This window comes from Parasteatoda tepidariorum, chromosome X1 (genome assembly GCF_043381705.1).
Source record: "Parasteatoda tepidariorum isolate YZ-2023 chromosome X1, CAS_Ptep_4.0, whole genome shotgun sequence".
Classification (NCBI taxonomy): Eukaryota; Metazoa; Arthropoda; class Arachnida; order Araneae; family Theridiidae; genus Parasteatoda; species Parasteatoda tepidariorum.
In genome coordinates this window covers 13,776,085-13,799,364 of record NC_092214.1, presented here as the reverse complement: position 1 = coordinate 13,799,364, position 23,280 = coordinate 13,776,085, and the positions used below count along the sequence as shown (strand labels likewise).

General features: G+C 28.3%; 1 protein-coding gene and 1 long non-coding RNA gene across 3 annotated transcripts in view; one reads left to right on the top strand and one right to left on the bottom strand.

Moving 5' to 3' along the window:
* LOC107452153 (rho guanine nucleotide exchange factor 17) overlaps positions 1–7,638 on the bottom strand; it is a 264,039-nt gene extending 256,401 nt beyond the window's left edge. Inside the window, exon 1 of one of the 2 annotated variants that reach the window (XM_071187520.1) lies at positions 7,428–7,638. The gene's annotated coding sequence lies outside the window, so the exon portion shown is untranslated. The remainder of the gene's footprint in view (positions 1–7,427) is intronic. The other variant, XM_071187521.1, reaches the window with a different exon arrangement.
* A 3,548-nt stretch (positions 7,639–11,186) lies between these two features.
* Positions 11,187–23,280, top strand: part of LOC139427043 (uncharacterized) — a 15,861-nt gene continuing 3,767 nt past the window's right edge. Inside the window, exons 1-2 of the long non-coding RNA XR_011638194.1 lie at positions 11,187–11,390; positions 11,892–11,935. This is a non-coding gene — a long non-coding RNA (uncharacterized lncRNA). The remainder of the gene's footprint in view (positions 11,391–11,891; positions 11,936–23,280) is intronic.

The following is a 23,280-nucleotide window of genomic DNA, read 5'->3' as shown; positions in this document are numbered from 1 at the left end:
GACACACCTTAGGTTGTTGAATAAATACTTCCACAAGTGTAAAAAAATATACTTCAGGCTGAAACATATATACCTCTGGAGGTATATTTAAGGTATATTTGAGGTTGATTTTGAGGTATTCATTTGCACCCTTTTCAACCTTAACGACGTATTTAAATAACAACCTCCTTTATACCTTTCAAATATACCTCGTTTATACCTCATTTATACCTCGATTTTTTCATAAGGGAAGACTACGATGCGACACATTGCATTGAAACATTTGAACTTTTTTCTAAAGCAAGACGTTTATCGCCTGAGAAATTGTTCGTAAAGAATTTGCCGATTTAATAAAGCAAGGTATTGTTCGTCCATCTAAAAGCCCGTGGGCAAGCCCGATACATTTAGTTCCAAAGAAAAATTGAGAATTTCGAATATGTGGTGATTTTCGTCGTTTAAATGCCAAAACTAGTCCTGATAGATATCCGATACCTCATATCCAGGATTTTTCGCATAATTTAAATGGCAAAAGTGTATTTTCTAAATTAGATTTAGTAAAAGTATGTAACCAAATGAGAGTTGAAACTTCCGATGTACCTAACAGCAGTTAACATCCCAATTGGACTTTTTGAATATATATTTATGCCTTTCGGTTTAAGAAATGCTGCACAAACATTTCAACATTTTATTGATAATGTTTTAAGAGACATAGATTGCTGTATAGCATATTTGGATGATATTTTCATTTTCTTTGAAACCGAGGAAAAGCATAAATCTGATTTAGACAAAGTTCTTAAACGTTTAAACAGTTTCAATTTAATAAATAACTTAGAAAAATGTGTTTTTGGTGTTAATGAAATTAATTTTTTGGGATATTTAGTTTCAAAAAATGGTATTCTACCTATACCTGAAAAAGTAAAAGCTTTAAAAGACTTTCCTTTACCTAAATCTGTAGAACAATTACGCAGATTTTTAGCTACGGTAAATTTCGATCACACATTTTTTAAAAATGCAGCTAAAATCTAATCTTGTTTACACGATTTAACTAAGGGTAAAGCTAAAAAAGATAAAACACCTCTACTTTGGACTGATAGGTAAATTACTGCTTTTGAGGCAGTTAAAGATGCTATTGCAAATGCTGTTTTGCTAGCACGCCCATTACCAAATGCAAATTTATCTCTTGCTGTAAATTCGTCAGATTTTGCTATTGGTGCAGTTCTGCAACAAAAAGTAAACAATGAATTTCAGCCTTTGTTTTTATTCTTGCAAACTTAATACTGCAGAGCAAAAATACGGCACTTATGATAGGGAATTGCTTGCAATTTATTCAGCAATCAAACATCTTTGGCACATGTTTGGAGGTCGAAATTTTCTAGTGTACACTGATCACAAGCCTCTCATTCAATAAACACAAGACTCTCATTCAACAAAAATGTGAAAAATGCTCTCCAAGACAAATGCGACATTTAGAGTTTATTAGTCAGTACACTACAGATTTAAGACAAATTCCCGGTAGTCAAAATATAGTTGCTGACACTTTTTCGAGAATTTCTTCCCTTAGTTTTANGTACACTGATCACAAACCTCTCATTTACGCATTTCAACAAAAAAGCGAGAAATGCTCTCCAAGACAAATGCGACATTTAGAGTTTATTAGTCAGTACACTACAGATTTAAGACATATTCCCGGTAGTGAAAATATAGTTGCTGACACTTTTTCGAGAATTTCTTCCCTTAGTTTTAATAATTCAAGTGATATTAATTTTGAAGAGATTGCGGAGGCACAGGTTAATGACACGGAACTTCACTCTTTACTTAAGTCTAATTCCGGTTACGAACTAAAACCTATGAATCTCCCAAATTCAAAAATAATTTGAGATGTTTCAACTAGTGATATAAGACCATACATTCCTAAAGACTTTCGTTGGAGAATTTTTCAGACTTTTCATGGCTTATCTCATCCCGGAGGAAGAGTAACTTTAGACCTCATCAGGAAAAGATTCGTAAGGAAATCCATGGCCAAAGACATAAAGCTTTGGCGCAAGACTTGCCTCTCATGCCAAAAATCTAAAGTTGGACATCACACGAAATCCTCTCTAGGAGAATATGGACTTCCTAGTGCCAGATTTTCGCATGTTCATTTAGATATCGTGGGTCCTCTACCACCGTCAAGAGATTACAGATACATACTTACATGTATTGACCGTTTATCTAGGTGGCCTGAGGCATTTCCAATGCAAAATCAGACAGCTGACGCAGTTGCAAAAACGTTCTTTGCTGGTTGGATAGCGAGATTCGGCGTTCCAGAGACTGTCACAACTGATCAAGATCGTCTGTTCGAATCTGAATTTTTTTTTTCTTCCTTGACTAAGTTTTTAGGAACACAGAAAACCAGGACGGTAGCTTACAATCCAAAGTGTAATGGAGCTATCGAAAGGTTTCATGGAATCCTGAAAAATGCAATTAAATGCCACCTAACTGTGCGCTGGATGGAAATTTGACCAACAGTTTTGTTGGGCATTCGCTCAAGTTTAAAGGAAGATATCGATTGTACACCAGTTGAAATGGTGTATGGTTGTTCTATACGCTTTCCAGGTGAATTTTTTCAGAACTCTTTTTCTAAAACTGTAACATCTCACTCTAATTTTTTACAGAAACTTCGTGAAAAAATTAGAGATTTTACGCCCTGTTCCTCTGAATACTCGTGGTGTCACTCGTCCAATCTTCATCAGTAAAGATCTGTAGACTTGTAGCCACGTTTTTGTCAGAATAGACAGTGTCCGACGACCTTTGGAACAGCCCTATAAAGGCCCATTTAAAGTAATTTCACGAACTAAAAAATGTTTTTGTTTTAGATCTTGAAGGACAGAAAGCTAGTGCTTTTATAGACAGATTAAAACCAGCCTATTTTTTATCTGATGAAGTTGCAGACTCTACCAAACAGTCTCCCATGGTAAAGCCAGAAGTAACTACTAGGTCTGGAAGGAAAGTTAGATTTGTCTTGATTAGATTGTTAGATTATTCCAAGCATTTTTGTTATTCCGCACTTTTCCCAGCATATATAACTCTGTGAAATCACAAAGTATTTACTACAACTCAGTGTTATACACTTTTGTATTTTAATTTATTTTAAGTTTGTCACTCAGTTTTGTGACTGTACTTTTTCCGGAAAATAAATCGTTTATTTTTATCCTCTGATTTTTAATCATATTTTCTTTGGTTCCCTCAAATATGAGAACGTTATACCAGTTCTTACAAAGACGATGTTAGTTTCGTGATGTTATATGACGACGAAGAGCGAATTGAATCAAAGCTCCCGGTTTCGTGCGAGGATCACCGTTGAAATTCTCGATGGTTGATATATAGAATGCTATGCATAGTTTCTTTATGCGCCATTTTTGTCTTAGGGATTTTACGTTTATTGAAGATTATTTTCAGCCTGACTTGCGTTATTTTGCTACCATTGTGCATTCTATTTCGTCAGGATTTAACGTTTTTGGTAAATTATTTTCAGTGAGACTTTTGTTGCTTAGCGATTGTTTAATTGAGCAATATTTCGTCACTTTTATTTCTTTTTAGTCTGTCGGGATTTAGCGATTCTTGTCAATTATTTTTAGCAGACCTACTGTTACTTTGCGATCGCTGCGCAATAGCTGAAATTTTGAATTTTCGTTCTGAACTCAATCTATTAATGAAAAGAAAATATGAATAAACAAAAGATTCTTCATTGACTTTTTTTAATTATTGTTTTTCATTTTAAACCATATCATTTAATAGGAGTTTTCTGTATTTAACTTTGTTATAAAAAGTTAGATTTTTAAAAAAAAAATTATTCATTGCACGTAAATATAATAATTTGATAGAATTTGATTATTTTTAAACCAATAAATCTTCAGTCATTTTTAATTATAAAAAAAATTAAAACAACGCCTACATTTATTTAATTTGCTTTTATTTTTGAGAAAATGAAAACAAAGTTCGCGTTACTTTTTTTTTTAATTTGGCTATTAGTTAAGACAATTTTTTTTTTAACTAAATAAAAAGTTAAGCAATGATTTGACGTTTTTTAGTACTTAAAGTATTCTTATTTTTCCTTTTTTTAATTTTTCCTAAAATTCTTTCAATACTTGTTTGTTTCATAATTTGTCAGATAGTATCATTTTTAAACAAATAAATCTTTAGTTGCTTTTATTTTCAAAAAGGAAAATAATAATAAATAATTAAAAAACTTGAATTTATTTTGACATTTATTAAGCATAGATTTTGACCATTAGCTAATACAACTTTATTATTTTAAATAAAAGAAAGTCTAATGATGTTTCAAATACACTGCTTTTTTTTTCAACAAATAATTTAAAAAACGTTTTACTACAGTGAAAATTTCTTTGGTTTGTTTTTTACTTTCATTTCTTTTCTTTTAATTATTAATAGATGTAAGTAAAATATTTTGTTACGGTTCTATTATTATTTTCAAACCAATAAATCTTAAGTCATTTTTAATTTATAAAAAATTAAAATAAAGCTTGGTTTTGTTTTTACTTAGATATCTTTATTATTTAAATTGAAAAAATTAAGCAATACTATTTGCTGTTATTGAAGCATCTTTTTAGATTTAACATTTTCTGTGTTAATAGATTTATTCCTTTTATTTATTTTTGATGGTTTTAAAGATTTCTGATAGATAATTTTTGAATATATTATAATTCGCGATACATCGCTACATAGCGATATCTAACAGACGATGTATCACGATATAACATTTCTTACTTCGCCCACTGCTATTCAATGCATGTATGTATAATAATTTGATAAAATTTTATTATTTTTAAACCAATAAATCTTAAGTCGTTTTTATTTTTAAAAATTAAAACGTAGTTACAATTATTTTTTTACATTCGACCAACTTTATTATCAATCCAACTTTATTATTTTAAATAAAATAAAATTAAAATTTTTGAAAGCCACTCTTTTTTCTTCTTTTTGTTTTTTTACTCGTTTAATACTTAATTTGAGTGAATTTTTATAGTTTTTCTAGTCATTTTTTCTTACTTTTTAAGAATTTCTCAATACATATTAATTACTTGTTTTTTCCCCCTTCTTCTATCATTATTTTTATATTTTTAATACTGCAGATATTAAGCTGTTTTTATTTTTGAAAAAATTAAAACAAAGTTGCTTTAACTTCTTTAAGAAATCGGCTGTTAGTTAAAACTAATGATTTTTTTTAAATTAAATCAAAAATTAAATGATGTTTTCACTATTTAAAAGTAGTGTATTTTTAACAGTTTAAGTATAAAGCTATTAATTTTGTTAAAGAGATTAATTTAAAAAATAACGTCTAGCGATGGTTCAAAAGTACGCTTTTTTTTCCTTCAAAATAATTCAAAACTTTCTTTTACTTAACCTTTTCATAAAGGTTTTCGTACGGAGGGATAAAATTAAAAAGAGATAGGTAAAGTTTTTATAATGTCTTATTTTTGCTTTCATTTTAATTCTAACATATCTTATCCAAGCCACTTCAAAGTGTAACTAAATAAATTTTATTTTGAATTAAGTAGTGATACATTAAGTAAATCAAACTCTCCAAATAAACTGCTACCGAAATAGTTTTATTTATTGTATCCTGGTTGTAGCCACCCCGAGAATGCATATATGATTCGTCCGACTCGATTACTTTTGTTTGTCCCATCTTTTATTTATTTTTGAAAAATTTCTTACAATGCATGTAAGTAAGATATTTTGACAGAACTATTAAATATTAAGTCTTATTAATTGAAAAAAATTAAAACAAAGTTTACGTTTGTTTTTACATATAAAATTTAGTCTTAAGAAAGCCATCTTTATAATTTTAATTAAAAAATTAAATAATGTTACTGATGTTATGAAAAAGCATTATTTTTTAAAATTAACAAATTTTTTGTTTGTTTTAGATTTATTTAAGATTTACTTTTGATTCAGTAGATTTGCTTCAAAATAAACAATGTGCATGATTCTTTAAAAAATTTCTAATGTTAATTATAGATCAATGAAAAAATACTAATAAAGTTTTCATATATATTTTTATTTTTCTTAATCGTACAACTATATAATAAATCTAATAGTAATATTATATATAATGTATCAACTAACAATATTTTTTCAGGAGGAAAATTTTTGTGTTAAATTAAAAATATTATTAAAAATTATGAAATTTTTTATTTTTATAAATTTTTTTTTAAAAAATCACTCGTTAATAAAGCATTATCACAACACATTGGAATTATGGAACTGCTTAAGAACCCTAAAATGTTTGTAATCCTTGTGCATTAGATATTTTTTAAATTTATAATTTCATTTAAATAAATATTTAATTACTTTAAATTCGGGCTTAATTCGCTCAAATCAAATTGGACGTAAATTTATATAATTATTAAAGTGATTTTTTTTCTTGACGCTTATTTTCATAAGTTTTTTTTTTTCGGTGTTCTTTCTTTAGAGCTTTTTTCAGTATTTTTTTCCCCCAATGATCTTTTTTTCCTTTTGCTGTAGTGTAAATGATGTGTGAAGGGTGTTGTTCACTGAAGGGTGTATTTTCAGTGTGTTATGTGTGATGTGCAATGTCACTGAATTTGACTATTTTCTTAGCTGATGATTACTCAGTTTAGTAGTAAATAGCTTCAGTAAAACACGAAGACCTATAAAAGGATAGATATTCAGCGTATTTTTAATCCTTAATTGTTTTATTGAATATATCGGATATCCGTAACTTTTTTAAGTATATATATCAGTGTAATGAGGCACCTCTAAATTAAAAATATATAAATCTATAGATAAGATAATTTTTCTATTCATTTCTGAAAAGGGATCAAGCAGTAAGGAGTAGATATAATAATAGCAATAATAAAAGAAGGTCAAAGCCCTTTGTAATAAATTGTAATTTTAACAACATTCAAACATTTGGCGCCATGGATATCCCTTTTTCTAAGCGACGAAAACTTTTTTGATAAACTATTGGGAATAAATTATGTATTCTCAGATTTATTATATGATTTAAACACTTGTATTTATATTATCACATTAAAATCGTCCACAAATAAGAATAAAACAAAGCATTTAATACATAATTATATTTTAAATGAAAATCAAAAGTTGTTAATGATCCCATTTTTGTCTTATAACTAGAAAATATTCTTAAAAATACGTTTTAAAAATTAAGAAAATTAGTTTTATTGCTTGAAAATGTTCTTTTATTAAATAACATTTTTGTGCACATTGCTAAGAATATAAACTTCAATTAAAAGCATGCACAGAGTACGACATGAACATGGAATATAGAGGAATTTACATCGAATGACAGCTTCAACCTCTTAATAATCCCATACTAAGAGGATCTTTTTCAATTGAAAGAATCTTTAAATAAAAGTTTATCGAAAAAAGCAATTCTAATTATCAAGAAGAGAGAGACTTACCATTATTAAACAGTGATTCATTTGAGGGATTTATAAAACATTTGTCCAGTGTAGTTGAACACGTGACGAAAGCACATTTGGAATGTCTGACACTTGACCCTAACTTTTCTGCTCAGGGTTGCATTTCTTTCTTCGCCGTCATCAAAGAACTTTGTCAGACTCTATTAACAGTATTTTTCGGAGCAGTGTTGCCAGATTCAGCTACAAGTAGCTGATTGGGCTACTTTTATAAGTTCTCGCCAACTGAAAATCGAATTTGGGCTACTCATTTTTCGAAAGCTCATATCTTAAAAATGCGCTATTCTTTTCCTTACAAAAATATTTTACTATTAATATTTTTTCACTTCCAATTATAAAATGATTCTGAAAAGTCAGCAGTTTTTTTTTAAACACATCCGCCTTAGTTTTGAATTCTTGTATAATTTTGATGAGTGGAGTCAACAATTTTCTGTATTTCAAATCGTAGACTCGTGAAATGTCAAAGATATATAAAAAAAATGCACGGCGAGTATGATGGAAGAAAAAAAAAATCTTTCACTCCAGCCATTATTAACCAGTCATCTTTTGGAAAAATAAATCACGTAATCTGAGTTAAAACGAAATATTTAACGCAATGCATTGAAATTTTACTTATTTCTTCTTTAATTTAGTGTATATATATATGGGTCATTCTCACAAAAAGGTGATTTTTTAAGTCCCTTAGTAATAAATATTAGGAAATACAGCAGATTTCATAATATTTTTCTTCATTATTTTTCGTAAAGTTTTAACTAACAAATCACATGCATTTCTGCTAAATGTATTTAATATTTCATTCTTATTTTCTAATAAACATAACTTCAAAATCCTCTCCGTGGACGTCCCTACGTCTGTGACACAAAATAATTTTTAATGGCTGTTAAACAATTTAAATGTTATTTTAACGATTTTTGTAGTTTTACTTAGTTAAATGCTTATAGTAACTTTTAATTTAATATTTAAAAAAAAAAAAAAAATTTATAAAATAAATGACTAGTAAACTTTGTCCATCAAAAATGAAATCTCCCTCCGTGGACAATTAATATAGTTCGGTAAATATGCAATAAAGGGCAGCATATGCGAAATCCCTATAAGACAGCTGCTGGGAGGGGTAACCATTCCATTTTCTAATGTTAAATATCAGTTGTTTTTGTTCTCTTTGGTGTCAGTTTTGGATTGTTGTGTTCAACTGGGGTTTGGCAAAGTTCTCACCGTATACTACGTGGACATCATAAAGAAGGTAAGAGAAAATTATTTTATTTTTGATAGATGAATTTTAGATTGCAAAAATAGTATATTTAATAAAAAGAACAGCCTCATTTTTGTAACTTTGAAATTAAAAATCGGAAAAATTCAAGAACTAGTTTTTGTCTCCTCCGTGGACATAACAAGTCCACGGAGGAGAAGACACAGTCAATGGAAGAGACAATGTGTTAGATAATAATAATACAATTTTAATAATTAAAAAATCTATTTTCTTTTAATTGATATTTTTTAAAATGAAACAAATGTGTTAATTTGTTTGTATTTTTAAAGAAAATCAATTAAGTTTAACTTTTTCTTATCGGAGAAGTAAATATTGGCAATTTTTCTAAATAATTTCTGTGATGTTTAACATTTTTTTTCTCTTCAAATTTTAGGAAAAAAATGGCAAAACCAAAATGTAAAAAAAGAAAGCAATCAAATGTTCAAATGCAAAAGAGAAAGGAACAGAAAAAACTTAGTATGAGACAAGCTAGAGAGAAATTAAAATAAAACCCTATATTGTTTGAAGAAAGTAAAAAAAAAAAGAAAAAGAAAAGAGCAAGAAACTTAAAATCTGTATCAGAAAAAGATTTAACAGAAAAATCGTAATTAAATGTACTTAAATTTCTAGAAATTGATAGAGCAAGCCGTTTGTGCCCAGGGAAAAAAGAAACAATAACAAGAAGAAAAGAGAAAAAACAAAAATGTTATTAACTTGCATAAAATGTTCATAAAAGAGTACCCTGAACACTCAACTTTCATGTGGAGTCTGAATTTTTATTTCAATAGTCTTTACATTTTAATTTATTAATATTCAGTAAGAGTTACTTAAAAAATTGTACACCCAAGTTAAAAATGGATGTTTCCTTTCATAGCAGCATGATTAATCAGAAGTAGCTCTGTCTCTAATAATGAAATATTTTATTATTTACTTATTAATGTTAAACTCATATCAGTTGTACCCAATAATTAATGAATTAGTCTTTATTGACATTTTATAATATAAAATGTCTCCTCCGTTGACTATTACATCTCCTCCGTGAACAAGGCAGAATTTAAAATTATTTTAAATCTTGTAAAAATAAAATAGAAAACTTTACCATTATTATAAAGACATATAACAAAAATAAATAAAGGCATTTATGTAATTTTTATAATTACTTTAATTTAAGAAAATTTTTTAGTCTATTTATACCTTTTCAGTGAGAATGACCCATATATATATTTATATATATATATATATCCTATTGGAAAAAATTCGCAAAACCAGTATCAAAAACCAGTAACAATGATACCAGAACCAGTATGACTTTACCAGAAATTTAAAACCTGGTATGAAACAATACTGGAAATTTTAAAACCTGGAATGACACCATACTGGAAATTTTTAAACCAGTATAGCACCATACGAGAAATTTTAAAACCAGTATAGCCCCATACTGGACATTTTAAAACTAGTATGGCGCAGCACTAGAAATTTTAAAACCAGTATGTGTCATACTGGAAATTTTGATACCAGATTTCAAATATACAGGAAAGTGTGAGACCAGTATAAAATCGTACTGGAAATTTTGATACCAGTTTTCAAACATGATGGAAACTTCGAAACCAGTTAGAATCCATGCTAGAAATTTTGAAGTAGTTTTAAAATATACTAACCTTAATTCTTAGAAAGTGCATATTTTTCCGGAAATCTAACAGGTTTCGACATTTTCAAACTAGCTTACTGCTTTAATAATTTATTATTTTATAAATTCTTCGTTTTTTTCCTTGATTATATACTACTTTCCAATAATTAATTTCTTAGACTTTTATAAGAACTCTTAACTAATATATTAAGAGTGGTGAAAACGTACACTTTCTATGCACATTAATTTAAAAAAAAAAATGCATATTTAAAATTATTAAAATCATTTTGGAGCGAAGGAAGTTTTTGAGTTAGATTTTTAAACATTTTAATTATTTTAAAATCTAAGTCATCTGAGTAAAATCTAGTTACTTAAATTAAAGTAATTTTATACTAAAAGTAATTAAACAATAAAACTTGTTTTTATACTTTTCTTCTTTATTTATATTTTTATTTACAAAAATTATTTTAATCAAAGTCATGATGAGAAAAGAATATTATTAATTGCATTACTTTAAATTTTACTATAAGCTGTTTTTAATTTTTATTTATTTCTTATTGAATTTATGCTAAACTAGAACTATGTTGCTCCGAATCGAAACAAATTTATCAATTCGCGAAATAAATTATTTAGTTTAGGTTTCAAACGGCTTGGTAAGAAAAGAAATATGTTTACATAAATTGAAATAAAATCTCAAACTTTTTACCTTAACCAAACTTAAATCTCTCCTTCATAAATTTCAGTCCGTTTTTGAAATTTGTAGTAAATAAATTTAAATCATAAAACAAAATAAACTTTTATGAATGAATGAAATAAATTTGTATTGTAACAATATAATTAATTTAATTCAATTGAAAAGAGCGATTAATGCAGAAACGAAAGGGAATCATGCAAAAGACTAGAATCGACCTTAGCCGTTCGTTAAATCTATATAAAGCTACCCACATTCCGAATTTATCAGTTTTTTCAGATCGTTCCGTTCTTAGTTTGAACTTACAGCCAATCACTTTTCTTCAACTTTGAATTTGAGCTAGGCATGGATGCATCATGGAAAGAATGGCGGTATATTTTAGTAAGTGTATTTTTCTCTTTATTCCTTGCTTTTATTTACATATTTTCTAGTTACAGAAATGTTAAAACGTATTCTTAAGTAGTACTTATAGATTAAGTAATCAAGACATATATTATATTATTCTTGAATTAAAACACTTTGTTCTCATGTTATTTACATAAATTCTCATTATTATCATGTGATCAACGTTATTAACAAATAAATTATTTGTTAAGTTGTATATAATATTTTTAAACTTTGAATTATATTTTAATTGCAAATTAGGTATTTTGTTATTTTTAATGTTTAATTTTATTTTAAAAATTTTAAGCATGTAATTCAAATTACATTTTATTAACTGTTGGTACCCTGAAGTTTCTGTAAAACTAAAATAGCATTTTAAAAATAAAATAGCATTTTAGAAATAGCAGTTGATACTTAAAAGTTTCATATTATCTACTTAATAGCTTGCATATATTTTGTTTACTATTGTATAATTTCTAAATAAATTTTTTCTTTCAGAAATGATTTGGAAAACTTTTTAATTCCTTGTAATTTCCATGGAGGTATGATTTTCTAGTTCTTTTCATTTTCAACATGCACATTATTATTGAAATTGTTTTTTTTAATTTGATGGTTATTTTATCCATTGGCGTCGGCAGATAAAATTTATTGGGGTGGACCATACTTAAAACTGTTATTTTCAAGTTTCTTGAGAAAAATATTACCCTTGCCCTTATTATTTATATATATATATGTTGTAATTTTTGTAAAAAAATTTTTGAGTGCTTTTCACAGTATTGTATTAATATATTTTGCTTTGGCTATATTGATACAATATCAGAATGCACTCTTTTGTGCGGATATAATCGTGTGGGCTGATGAAAAAATTATATCTTTTTTTTTCCGTTTTTTTTTTCTTTTTTCTAAATAAAATTTCAACCTTTTTTTTTTTTTTTTTAAACTGCTGTTTGTTATTTTTTGACTTATTATTTTCCCCCCTGTTTCATATGTCTATAATTTTTCTTTGTTTTATCTTAATTTTGAACTTATATATATATATATATATATACATATNTAGATAGATAGATAGAGAGATAGATATATCTTAATGTATGACAAAAACATGATATCAAACAGAAGAAAATTATATTTCACAATCAAATCAATATCTTTTACTAACATTCAATATATAATTATGAAAACTGAAACATCATGATTCTATGATGCAGAGTGTTCCGTAATCTAAGTCCTCATATGTAATTTTAGAATCATCTTTAAGAATTAAGTTTAAAAAAATATACAAATTAGAAATCTCAAACTACCATTTATAAGCAGGGAAAAACGATAAGAAAGTAGTAAGAATCACTATTAAGATAAACGGAATTAAAACTAGTTTGATTGTCGAATTTAGTTTGAAGTGTCTTTCAATTACACTATGTTTTTTTCGGCAAATAAACATACATTTTTAATCTCACCTTTTCAATTGATGATTGATCATGGTTTGATTTTCTTTTTCTCTCCTAATGTGTTAATTTGTGATCTTTTTTTTCTTCTACTTTTTTGTGACAAGAATTCAAGAAATTTATCCAAGTAGTAGTCTTTACGAAACATCCTGAAAACAATTCTATGAAAAAATACTATTAAGTGCCCAGAAAATTTCTAATCAATTGTAGTATGCCTAATGGAATACAACATATATGATATGCCTAATGGAATTATGTAGTACGCTTATGTAGTATGCCTAATGGAATACAACATAAAGTACCGTCTGAGTGGAAACTTTCAGACTAGTAAAAACATTTAAGAAAATCGAAAAATACACGTTAAATCACTTTTATTTAATTCTTAAAGTATATTATTAAGAAATAATACTACATACAAGATTTGTAATCACGTAATTTTCAGAAAAAAATTTTATGCTCAAAATTAGTATTTTAGCCTGAGTAAAAACTTTATATTTAAGCAACTACGGCCACTAGAAAGATTTAGGCAACTGAGGCCACTTGTAATATTTAGGCAACTACGAAGATCGTAAAAACACTTGTATTTGCAAATTTGCCGGGCATTTTTGCTATGCATTTTTTCTTGTATTTTTTCGAAGTTTTGGTGCTCGTTGCGAAAATTGCCAAAGGTAAAGTGATTAACTGATCATGAAAAGAACAGATAGAAGCTTTTTCTTCAATAAATATTCGTGCTATTGCGATGATAAAGAAAGTTCAAGAGCAAAAATTTAAAGGGAGTTCAAGATCAAAGACTCTAGTCNTTAATGCAGTGGTCCCCAACCTTTTTGTACCTAAGAGCAAATACCAGAATATCGGTCCAATGGCGGGCACCATTTGCTTTTTCAAGATAAATTTATATTTGGTAAGGTAAACACAGGTAATAATGCACACTACATATAATGCACAAAAAAATTAATTTTAAAAATTAATTTATCATATAAATATAATTAGTATTAATATCCTTTGGGAAATAAATGATTACTAAATAGTTTGCAAAACAATAAAATTGTAGTATAAAAATTATTTATAAATACAGTCAATGTGATCTTTGACATTGCATTTCACTGGCCAGAGCTTCATAATTGGGAGAATATGATGAAATTCCTGATCGTAAGCAATCGTCAAGATGTTCATTTGTAAGTCGTGATCTATATTTTGATTTTATAACATTTATTGTTGAAAACAATGATTCACACAAGTATGTGGAACCAAAAAACGACTTTATTTTATATGCTGCTCTTTTTAAGAATGGAAATTTATTTCTGTCAACTATATTCCAGAATTTCTCATCTGATATAATAGTTTTGAGGATAATATCATTCTGAAGATCCAAAATTTCTATCTCCACTTCTTCTTGCCTCACTTGAAGAAATTCTTAAACGTATGTTGCTATTTCGGTTACGTTTATTTGGTTGGTAAAAGGATTTACAAAAAAGGTGACCATAGGCTCCATACTATTAAATTGTTGAAAGCGCTTTTCAAATTGATCTTGAAGTAATTGGAGGTTGATGACAAATGTTGATAAATCAATTTCACTGTCACCTATCATTTTTTTCATGTATGGAAAATGGGCAAGAGACTTTGTTTTCAAATGTGATATCCACAAAACTAGCTTAGCTCTGAAAGAGTTTATAGCCCCTATCATTCTTGCTATATGTTTATCCTTTCCCTGCAACTCCAAGTTTAAATTATTTAGTTTTTCCATTATGTCTGTTACGAAAGATAAATCTGCTAGCCAAAGAGAAACGCTTAGCTCTAAAAATGTTTGATTTTTGGCTGCAAGATAATTTTTTATTTCTTCAATTAAATGTATAAATCTATCAACTACTTTGCTTTTACTGAGCCAGCGTACTTCAGTATGTAAAATGAGGTCAGCATCATCAGGATTTTGTAACAGGGCCTTGAAAAGTCGATGTTGCAAAGCTGCTAGAATTAAATTGGCAATTTTGGCAACAATTTTTATTACGTGCCCAAATGGTAGTACTTTACCGCACAAAACTTCCTGGTGGATAATGCAGTGATATGACATAAAATTTGGAAATGACCAATCCTTTTTACAGAGAGCAATAAAACCATTCACGTTTCCTACCATTGCTGGTGCCCCATCAGTGGTTATCGCTGACAATTTCTGGAGAGGTATATTTATCAAATTTGCAAATGCTATAAATGTTTTATAAATATCCTCTCCTGTTGTCCGTTATTTCATGGGCAACAATTTTAGTAGCTCTTCTTTTACTGTAAAATCACTTAATACCATTCTCACCATAACTGCCAACTGTGCTGTGTCTGCTATGTCTGTAGACTAGTCGAATTGTAGTGAGAACCTCTCACATATTTCCAAATCACTCTGCAATTGATTTTGCACATCTTTTGAAATGGCTCCTATTCTTCTTGTAACAGTATTATCTGATAACTGTAAGTCTTGTATTGCTGAAATTATTTCGTGTTTGTTGGAAAATCCCTCAAATAAACAATCAACACCAGTAAGAAATTCTTCTTTTAACAACTCACCATCAAGAAAGGGTTTTTTTTTCTTTGCGAGCATATGAGAAATTTTTAAAGAAGCAATAGTGGCATTTTTAGATTTTATCTTGGTACTTGTAAAAAGCGACTGTTGTACAGAAAGAGTTGATTTTAACTGCTCTATTTTCTTTTTTCGAATTGCAGATTTAAGTGGATACTCGTATAAAAGGTAGAATGAACTGTTTGGAAATGACGTTCAACATTGTGATTTTTCGGCACCGCAAAACTATTTCCACATAACAAGCAAACACATTTATCTTTTGAATTGACGAAGCAATATGATTCCTCCCATTCAGTATTAAAATTATAGGTACGTTGTCTTTTGCTTGATCCATTCATTTTAGTGTAAACAGAGGAAGTATTTAAAAATAATGAAGAAGTAAACGCTTTATGCAAAAAATAGGAACACACAAAAAGTATAGATCGAAAAAGAAATCGACTAAACGAATGAATGAACGTTATTTCAAAGCGATTTTCAAGAGACGAGTTTCGAAAAAACGCCTTCGTAGTACAGCTACTATAAAAATGGACCAATTCATTTTATTTCAGGTGTGGAAAATTAGGATGGCGAAGACTTGGCGACAGTGGAAAATAGATCAGCTACATTTAGCTCTGTTCTGGGGGGATGAAGGTCGCTTTCCTGATGACTTCTATTTTGTTTGCGTTTTATATCTTTATTGAAAAAGCTTAAAAAAATTTTTTAAAAATGCAGTCTTCTAGGGGGAAATGGAAAACTGAAATATTTTATAGTGGGGCACAGACAGTGGGTGCACCTAGAACGATCAAAGGGCACCATGGTGCCCGCGGGCATAGGGTTGGGGACTCCTGCAGTCAGTAAGTTCAAAAAATTGAAAGAGTTTTTTCTTCAATAAATATTCGTGCTATTGCGATGATAAAGAAAGTTCAAGAGCAAAAATTTAAAGGGAGTTCAAGATCAAAGACTCTAGTCAGTAAGTTCAAAAAATTGAAAGACAATAATGGTAAAAAAGCATGTTGAAAGAAGAAACTGTGTCCTCGTGTGATGAACGACGAGATTACAATGGTATAAAACAGACAATTAACTTTGTCAAAATCTAGTTTCTTCTATGAAAACTAGAATATTAGAAGAAGATAGGTAGTGTTAAGTTTTAATATAGTTACAAACTAATGAAATGCAGAATTTAACGGTAAAAGATCAAAACAAAGCGTACTAAAGCAAGGTGATCATTGCTCTAATGTAACTCTGGCGCAAAAAAAAGAAGGAAAGATCTGGGTCTGACGGATTCGTGTTAACATACTACTGATGAGAATAATATGACGAAAAGACAGGAACATTCCCTAAGAATCAAAGATTATTGTTTGCTTTTAAATTCCTATCCTACATTAATAAAAGTGCTACTGATGTTTTTTTCTTTTTTTTTAAAGTTAACTTTATTTTTTAGTAAATTGGTGAAAATTTAAAGTTATTAAACGAAGGAATACAGATTTTTCCATTATCCATGCGTCTACCTGAAGTATGCTATGTCCAGCCATTACCTCGTATTCATAGAAAAATATTCTCAAAGATATTTGTTATGCATTATTTGAAATAATTACATTTTTGACAGCATCACGGAAGTATTTTTCTTTTATCAAGTTTGTCATAGTAGTTAAACGAGTTATCTAATATCGAGAGATTAAAAAAATACATTTTGTTTCAAAATGCTTTTTTTCAAATATGTTTGTTAAAACATGACTTTAAAACCCAAATTCCTCATATTTTCTTACGAAAATTGAAAAATATAACTTTAGATTTAATTATAAAAAGGTCATTTATTGCAGATTCTTTAATAATAAAATATTTTTTTATTTGTTTCACCAGGTAAACTCAAGGAACAACATAAACGGCATTTAGGCGCAAGGTCCACGTCTATGTGTCATGTTTATTTCGTTTATAGTTACGCTTTTGTAACATTTTTATGAAACTAACCATGTTAAAATCAACGGTAATTGAAAGAAATAGCAAAAGTTATAATTTTTTTAGAGTAAAATTACTGGAGAAATATGTCTGAGGTAAATTTTGACTATAATGAGTTGGCATGCCTGATCAGTGGCAGCTATGTTTTGCTAATCTTTATTTTGTTTAATTGAACTTCCTAAAAAATATGTTTCTCTTAATCTAACCTAAAGTCATTAAAAAGACCAACAAATAACAATAAATAACAAAATTTAATTATTTTAACTTTATTAATTGCTTTGGTACAGGCTTGTGCATGCGGATTAATATCGATTTATTGATTATTTACTTTTCTATTTTCTACCCCGTGCGCTGAACTGGTATTCAGATTGTAAATAAATAAAAAAATTTAAACTTGAGTGTTTGTCTGGATAATACTGATGTAACTGTGCAATGTTAAGGTGTGATTCAAAATGGGAATCAATAGAATAAGCAGTAAATACAATTATTACATTTATATCAATAAAAATTGAGTTGTGGTGAGTCGTAAGTTTGTAATTTATTTCAGGTGAAGAAATATATTTATCCCTAAAAACTGCCTTGAGAGCTAGGCTTGTTAGTCTAAAATAGCTAAATATTTTTTTTAATAAAAATACTATTTACTTCAATTATAGTTGCATACTAAAAAAAATAAAAGAAAAAAAGAGTTCTGTTAGTCAAATTTTTACTATATGGGCAGAAACCGCAGAATAGTGCATGATAACAGCATTTTCACAAATGAATATTTTATTTATTGATAATTTCTATTTTTGCTTTCCATTTTTTGATTAAATGATTATTTCTTCTTTTTTTAATACATTTTTTATAAAATAGCATTATTTAAAAGCAAAATTTCATCAATTTTATTTTTTAACTTTTGAACCATTCATGTTTTTGTATTCCATGTTTAATTACTATATAATATAAGAAATACTGCAAATTTATTCTATGATTATAAAAGTAATTGTATCATCGAAGAGACTGAAACTATACAAATTGATATTAATTAATAATTAAGTATGCCCTTCCCGTTGTTTTGACGATGGATGAAAAATAAACACTTGAAGAAAAGGTACACAAAAAAACACCTCATAAGTAACTATATGAATTTAACAGCCTACTCAATGGGCCCGTTAAACCGCAATTTAAAGTTATGAAATATTCATTCGAATGAAATTATTAATATTTTTTTAAAAATTTTAATACATAAGGATTCATTTAAACACGTCATAGTATTTAGGAAAGTGATTACGGTTCTTAACACCTCCACTACGCATTTTTTTAAAATAGAAGAATAACACTGGGGACCAGATTTTATGCTGCATTTATACGAGTGCTTTGCTTTTTCGACTAGATATTGTTCTAAAGATTCTGTTAAATTAAAATTTTGTTTATATTTTTAACTAATTAAAAGATTTAGCCCCTGAGAGACTGTTGATTGATACATTATTTATAGCAATACTATATATTAAATAATTAAAAATATGTAAAAATTGAAACATATAAAGTATTAAAAATATATGAAGTAATCATGTATCACATATCATTTTTATGTATCAAGTATGTCCCCTTTTTCAAAAGATTCAATTGAAAAATAAGCATAATTTAAGTAATACATTGAAGTAAAAGTAAAGTTACTTAAATCCAATATGTACAGTGTCTTAAAAATATAGTTTTATTNCGTGATGAACAGACGTGGAAAAAAAATTTTGCATACGCATACCTCTTCTTACGACATCCCGCACTTATTCTAATTTTCAACATTTTGCTTCCTTTCATTTTGAGGTTGGTATGGATGATAGTGCTATCCGTCCTTAGCAATTGTCCAGCAGTGTATTATGTCACGTAATCCTACGTGATAAAGCAATCACGAATGAGATATATTTTTTGGGACATATTTTAATTGTAAATTGTTTTAAATTGTAGTCGAATTTTTAAAGAAATATAAGAAAAATTTGATAAAACGTTTTGCTTAAAAAAAATTTTTTTTTTTTACTATGAATTTGAATTGATCTGGATTTCTGAGATGAAAGATACAACATTAAAAATTATACTAAAGAAACTATCTTTAATATTGGTTACAGTAGCGATTATCATGGTTAAAATAAATATATTTATAAAACCCTAAGTTGCGAAAAAAAAGAAGAAAAAAAAGTGAGAAATTCAAGAATATTAAAACAGTTTTAAGTTTAGCTATTTTTTTCATCTTGTTCTGGTTCAATTTATACAGTTTTAAAAATCGAAATTGTTGTGTTTAAAAAGAGAAATAAAATTATTCAGTTGATTGACAGAACTAGTATTCATATTTTGAAGAAATTATAGATTATAATAATTGTGATGGGAATAATTTTTATGCAAATTTTATTTAATGTATTTATCCCTTTTTATTATTTTCAAGTAAAAGAAACAGACAAGATGAGATATTTTGGTTTTCTTTGATAGCATGATCCATTTTGGTAACCATAAAAACTTCATATAAATGTACACGAAGAAATGAAAAAGACAACGCATAGAACTCTTATTTTCCTTCCTCTATCGGCAGTATTTATAGTTCCAGTATTAAGATTTTAAAAATTAATGTAAATTTCCTTATAAAAATTAATGTGACATTAAATTTCTGAATGAAAACAAAGTTATAGGAAGGTCATAAAAATTCCAAGTTTTGATTTATAATTTTAAAAATTTAAAAGTTACATTGGTTTTATAAATATAAAATAAGAAGTAACTCCGTGCGTTCAAAATAAATTCATGCACAGTGAACAGTAAAACCATGAACTAATGTACTATAGAAATACATTTAATATACAAACTATAAAACAATTCTTGCAGTATATAAACATACAATTATAGATGTATTAAGTGATTTAATACAAACATGATCCGAAGACATGCCATCACAATTTTGACCCTCTGCAGATAGTATGTCCCCCCCCCCCGCTGCTGTAGCCCGACGACCTGCACGTGAAGCCGAACACTTTACGGTAGCACAGTTTAACGAGGACCAATACCGCACACCCTCGGTCCCTACGCAGACTGATCCAAGTGGGTCACCCACCCGCACACTGACCGCAGCCAGTGATGCTTGACTTCGGTGATCTGATGGGAACCGTGTCTTAACGATCAGTCCACTGCGGGACTCTACTTAATTATATAAAATAATTAAAAATACGTAAAATATTCAGTACATGAAAGCATATAAAATATGCACTGAAGTATATACCACTTAGTTGTTCAATTTATTATGAAACTTTGGAAAAGAAAGCATGCATGATGTTACGTTGCATTTCTGATAAAATGTTCGTGGTTTTGATGTTTAGTTTTTCATCTGACAACGTCTTTGCTTCTCCCTTTTTGCTATTGTATGTCCAATAGGATCGTACTTCAGTAGTACGATCCTACTTGCAACAGTAGAGGTTGATTTTATCATTTGCCATCTACTCGATCTAAATGTCCTTTTTTCAAATATGCTACGACAATCAGACCTCGAACATACTTTATTGAAATCTGCTTCTTACTCTCTTTTTTGTTAAGGGCTTCTTACAAAATGTAAGCATTCACTATCTACATGTCTATCATTCTTGTAAATAAACACCAATTCCATTTTCGCCCCTTATTGATTTAGTGTGCTTTTCTAGGAAACAGGCATGTTGATCCCCATCCCCCATGAAAGTGTTGTAATCACGTATGATTTTTTATTGCGGTACAGGCACTCTTTCCTTTCGTACTTTCCACCACCTCATTGTTTGCCCCCACGGAATTTATTTATTCGAAATTCATTGCAATTGTAATTGATTTATTGTCATTCCATCCAAATCCTAGTCATTAACCTCAGGAAATCATTGAAATGATAACTGCCTAAATTTGTTTGAGAACAAATATTCCTGAACTATTGCAAGAAATCTTATCTTATTGTAAGAAATTTACGGGATATAGTATTGGATTAAATTTTTGGAAAATAAATACGAAGATTTAAAAAACACGTACAAGGTAAAATAATTTCCTAAAATAAATGAAATAATGTTAAAAAAAATGTCTGCAAATTCTGAAATTCACTTACTCTATCAAAATACAAACACGTATGGGTAATTAAATGAATTAAAACAAATTCTGGAAATTTCTTTAAAATTTGCCTGTAACGCCCAGTGTCCTCAATCGAGGACAGTAAAGTATAATGTTATATAAAAAGAAAAGAAACTGTAAAAAACAAATTTATTTAGCGTTATTTTTTGAAATATACTCTTAAGAGAAAAACTGCAATAAATAAAATAATTTGCCTTTATTTTATTTGATATGACTGCATAAAAAGAAGAGTCTTGTGTGAGGCTAGAAAAATCTCAAAATGGCGATCCAAATAACAAACCAAATATTGCAGCATATTTATTAAAAATATTGCAGGTGTGTTGATAGTGCTGCCAACTATCTTCCCAGAAAAGAAAAATTATTTTTGAAATAAAAATTTTACATAATGTTTTATTGACTGTCCTCGATTGAGGACAGTGGGCGTTAATGGGTTCTCTAAACACCGGTTTTATTTTTTTATGCAGTGCATTTTTTTGTGTGTATTTTACATTTTACTAATTTTCTTTTAATTATATAATATAATAAGTTGAACTATGTAAAATAAGAAAGAGAGAAAAAAAAATTAAAAGTTATGGAAACAAAACAGAAATATTTTCTCAAAATAATGGACCCTGGCTTCCCAATTATTGGGAGGGTCCGGACCCCTATGGTTCCGACGCCAGTGGCTTCGTGAATTTTGAAATTGCTGATTTCTCTAAAAAACATATCTAAATTGAGACTTAAACCAATCAGCAATACTTTTAAAATTTAACAGTTATTTATAATGCTTTCATTTGCTCTAATAGTGACTTAACTTCGAGTTACTAACTTATGTTTTCTACTTAGCATTTCAATTAGAAATCGTTTCATTTCGATATTTTAAATTTTATTTTTTGCATCATTAAACCTTACTCAATTAATCAATGAATCTTAAAACTTACTCGTGGTTTTCTCAAGATTTGTCTGAACTCACTCTTACTACACTTTTAATTTTAAATTAGTTTCGGATAGATCTAAAAATTTAAATTTTCATTTTGTAACCAATGGTTGATAGACTAATAACTACATAGCCACTTTTTTTCTTTCAAATCTTGAGTCTCCGATTGATAGCAATAGGTAGGTCCTTTTCATTTAGATATTTTTTACTTAGATTAAAATATATTTTTACAAAAGATTCCTGTTAGGAATAATATGACTATAAAAAGTTAATCTAACAATATAAATATGTGAAAAAAATAGTTATACATACTAAATTAAAAGAACTCTTTTCTTTATATATTTGGAGCGGCAAAATACATTTAATGTATACCTTACAACTTTGAAATATGGGAATTGTGATGGAACTCTCCTTCCACTTGAATCTTTCCAAGCCAAATTGATGGATACTGAAAGATCAAAATTTTGATCCATCAGTAAAATTTAAGTTACCTTCATACAGGGATCTGTCCAAGCCAAATTTACTACCGTTTAGCGGTACCTTCACAAATTCAACTTTAGGAAAAAACTGTAGTTTCACAAAATACTTTTTCTTAAAATTTTATTACGTGTCTCGTAAGAAACGATAAATTCATATTTTTATCATAATTTTTTAATATAATTTTTAATTTTCACAAATTATGTCTAAATTTTCACAAAATCGGTACCTCTCAGAAAAACCTAATGGAGACATTGAATTGAAAATTCTGTTATCTTGAGTCTCTATATTGATGTTTTTAGATCATTAAATGGTTATATGTATATATGCATATAACCATGGGCGGATCGTGAATTTGTGGGGCCCTAATAGCCGTTTTGTCAAAAAACTGTTTTCTATAGGAATGTAGATAAGTATATAGAAAAAAATAGGACAGTAAATTAATCTTATTTATTT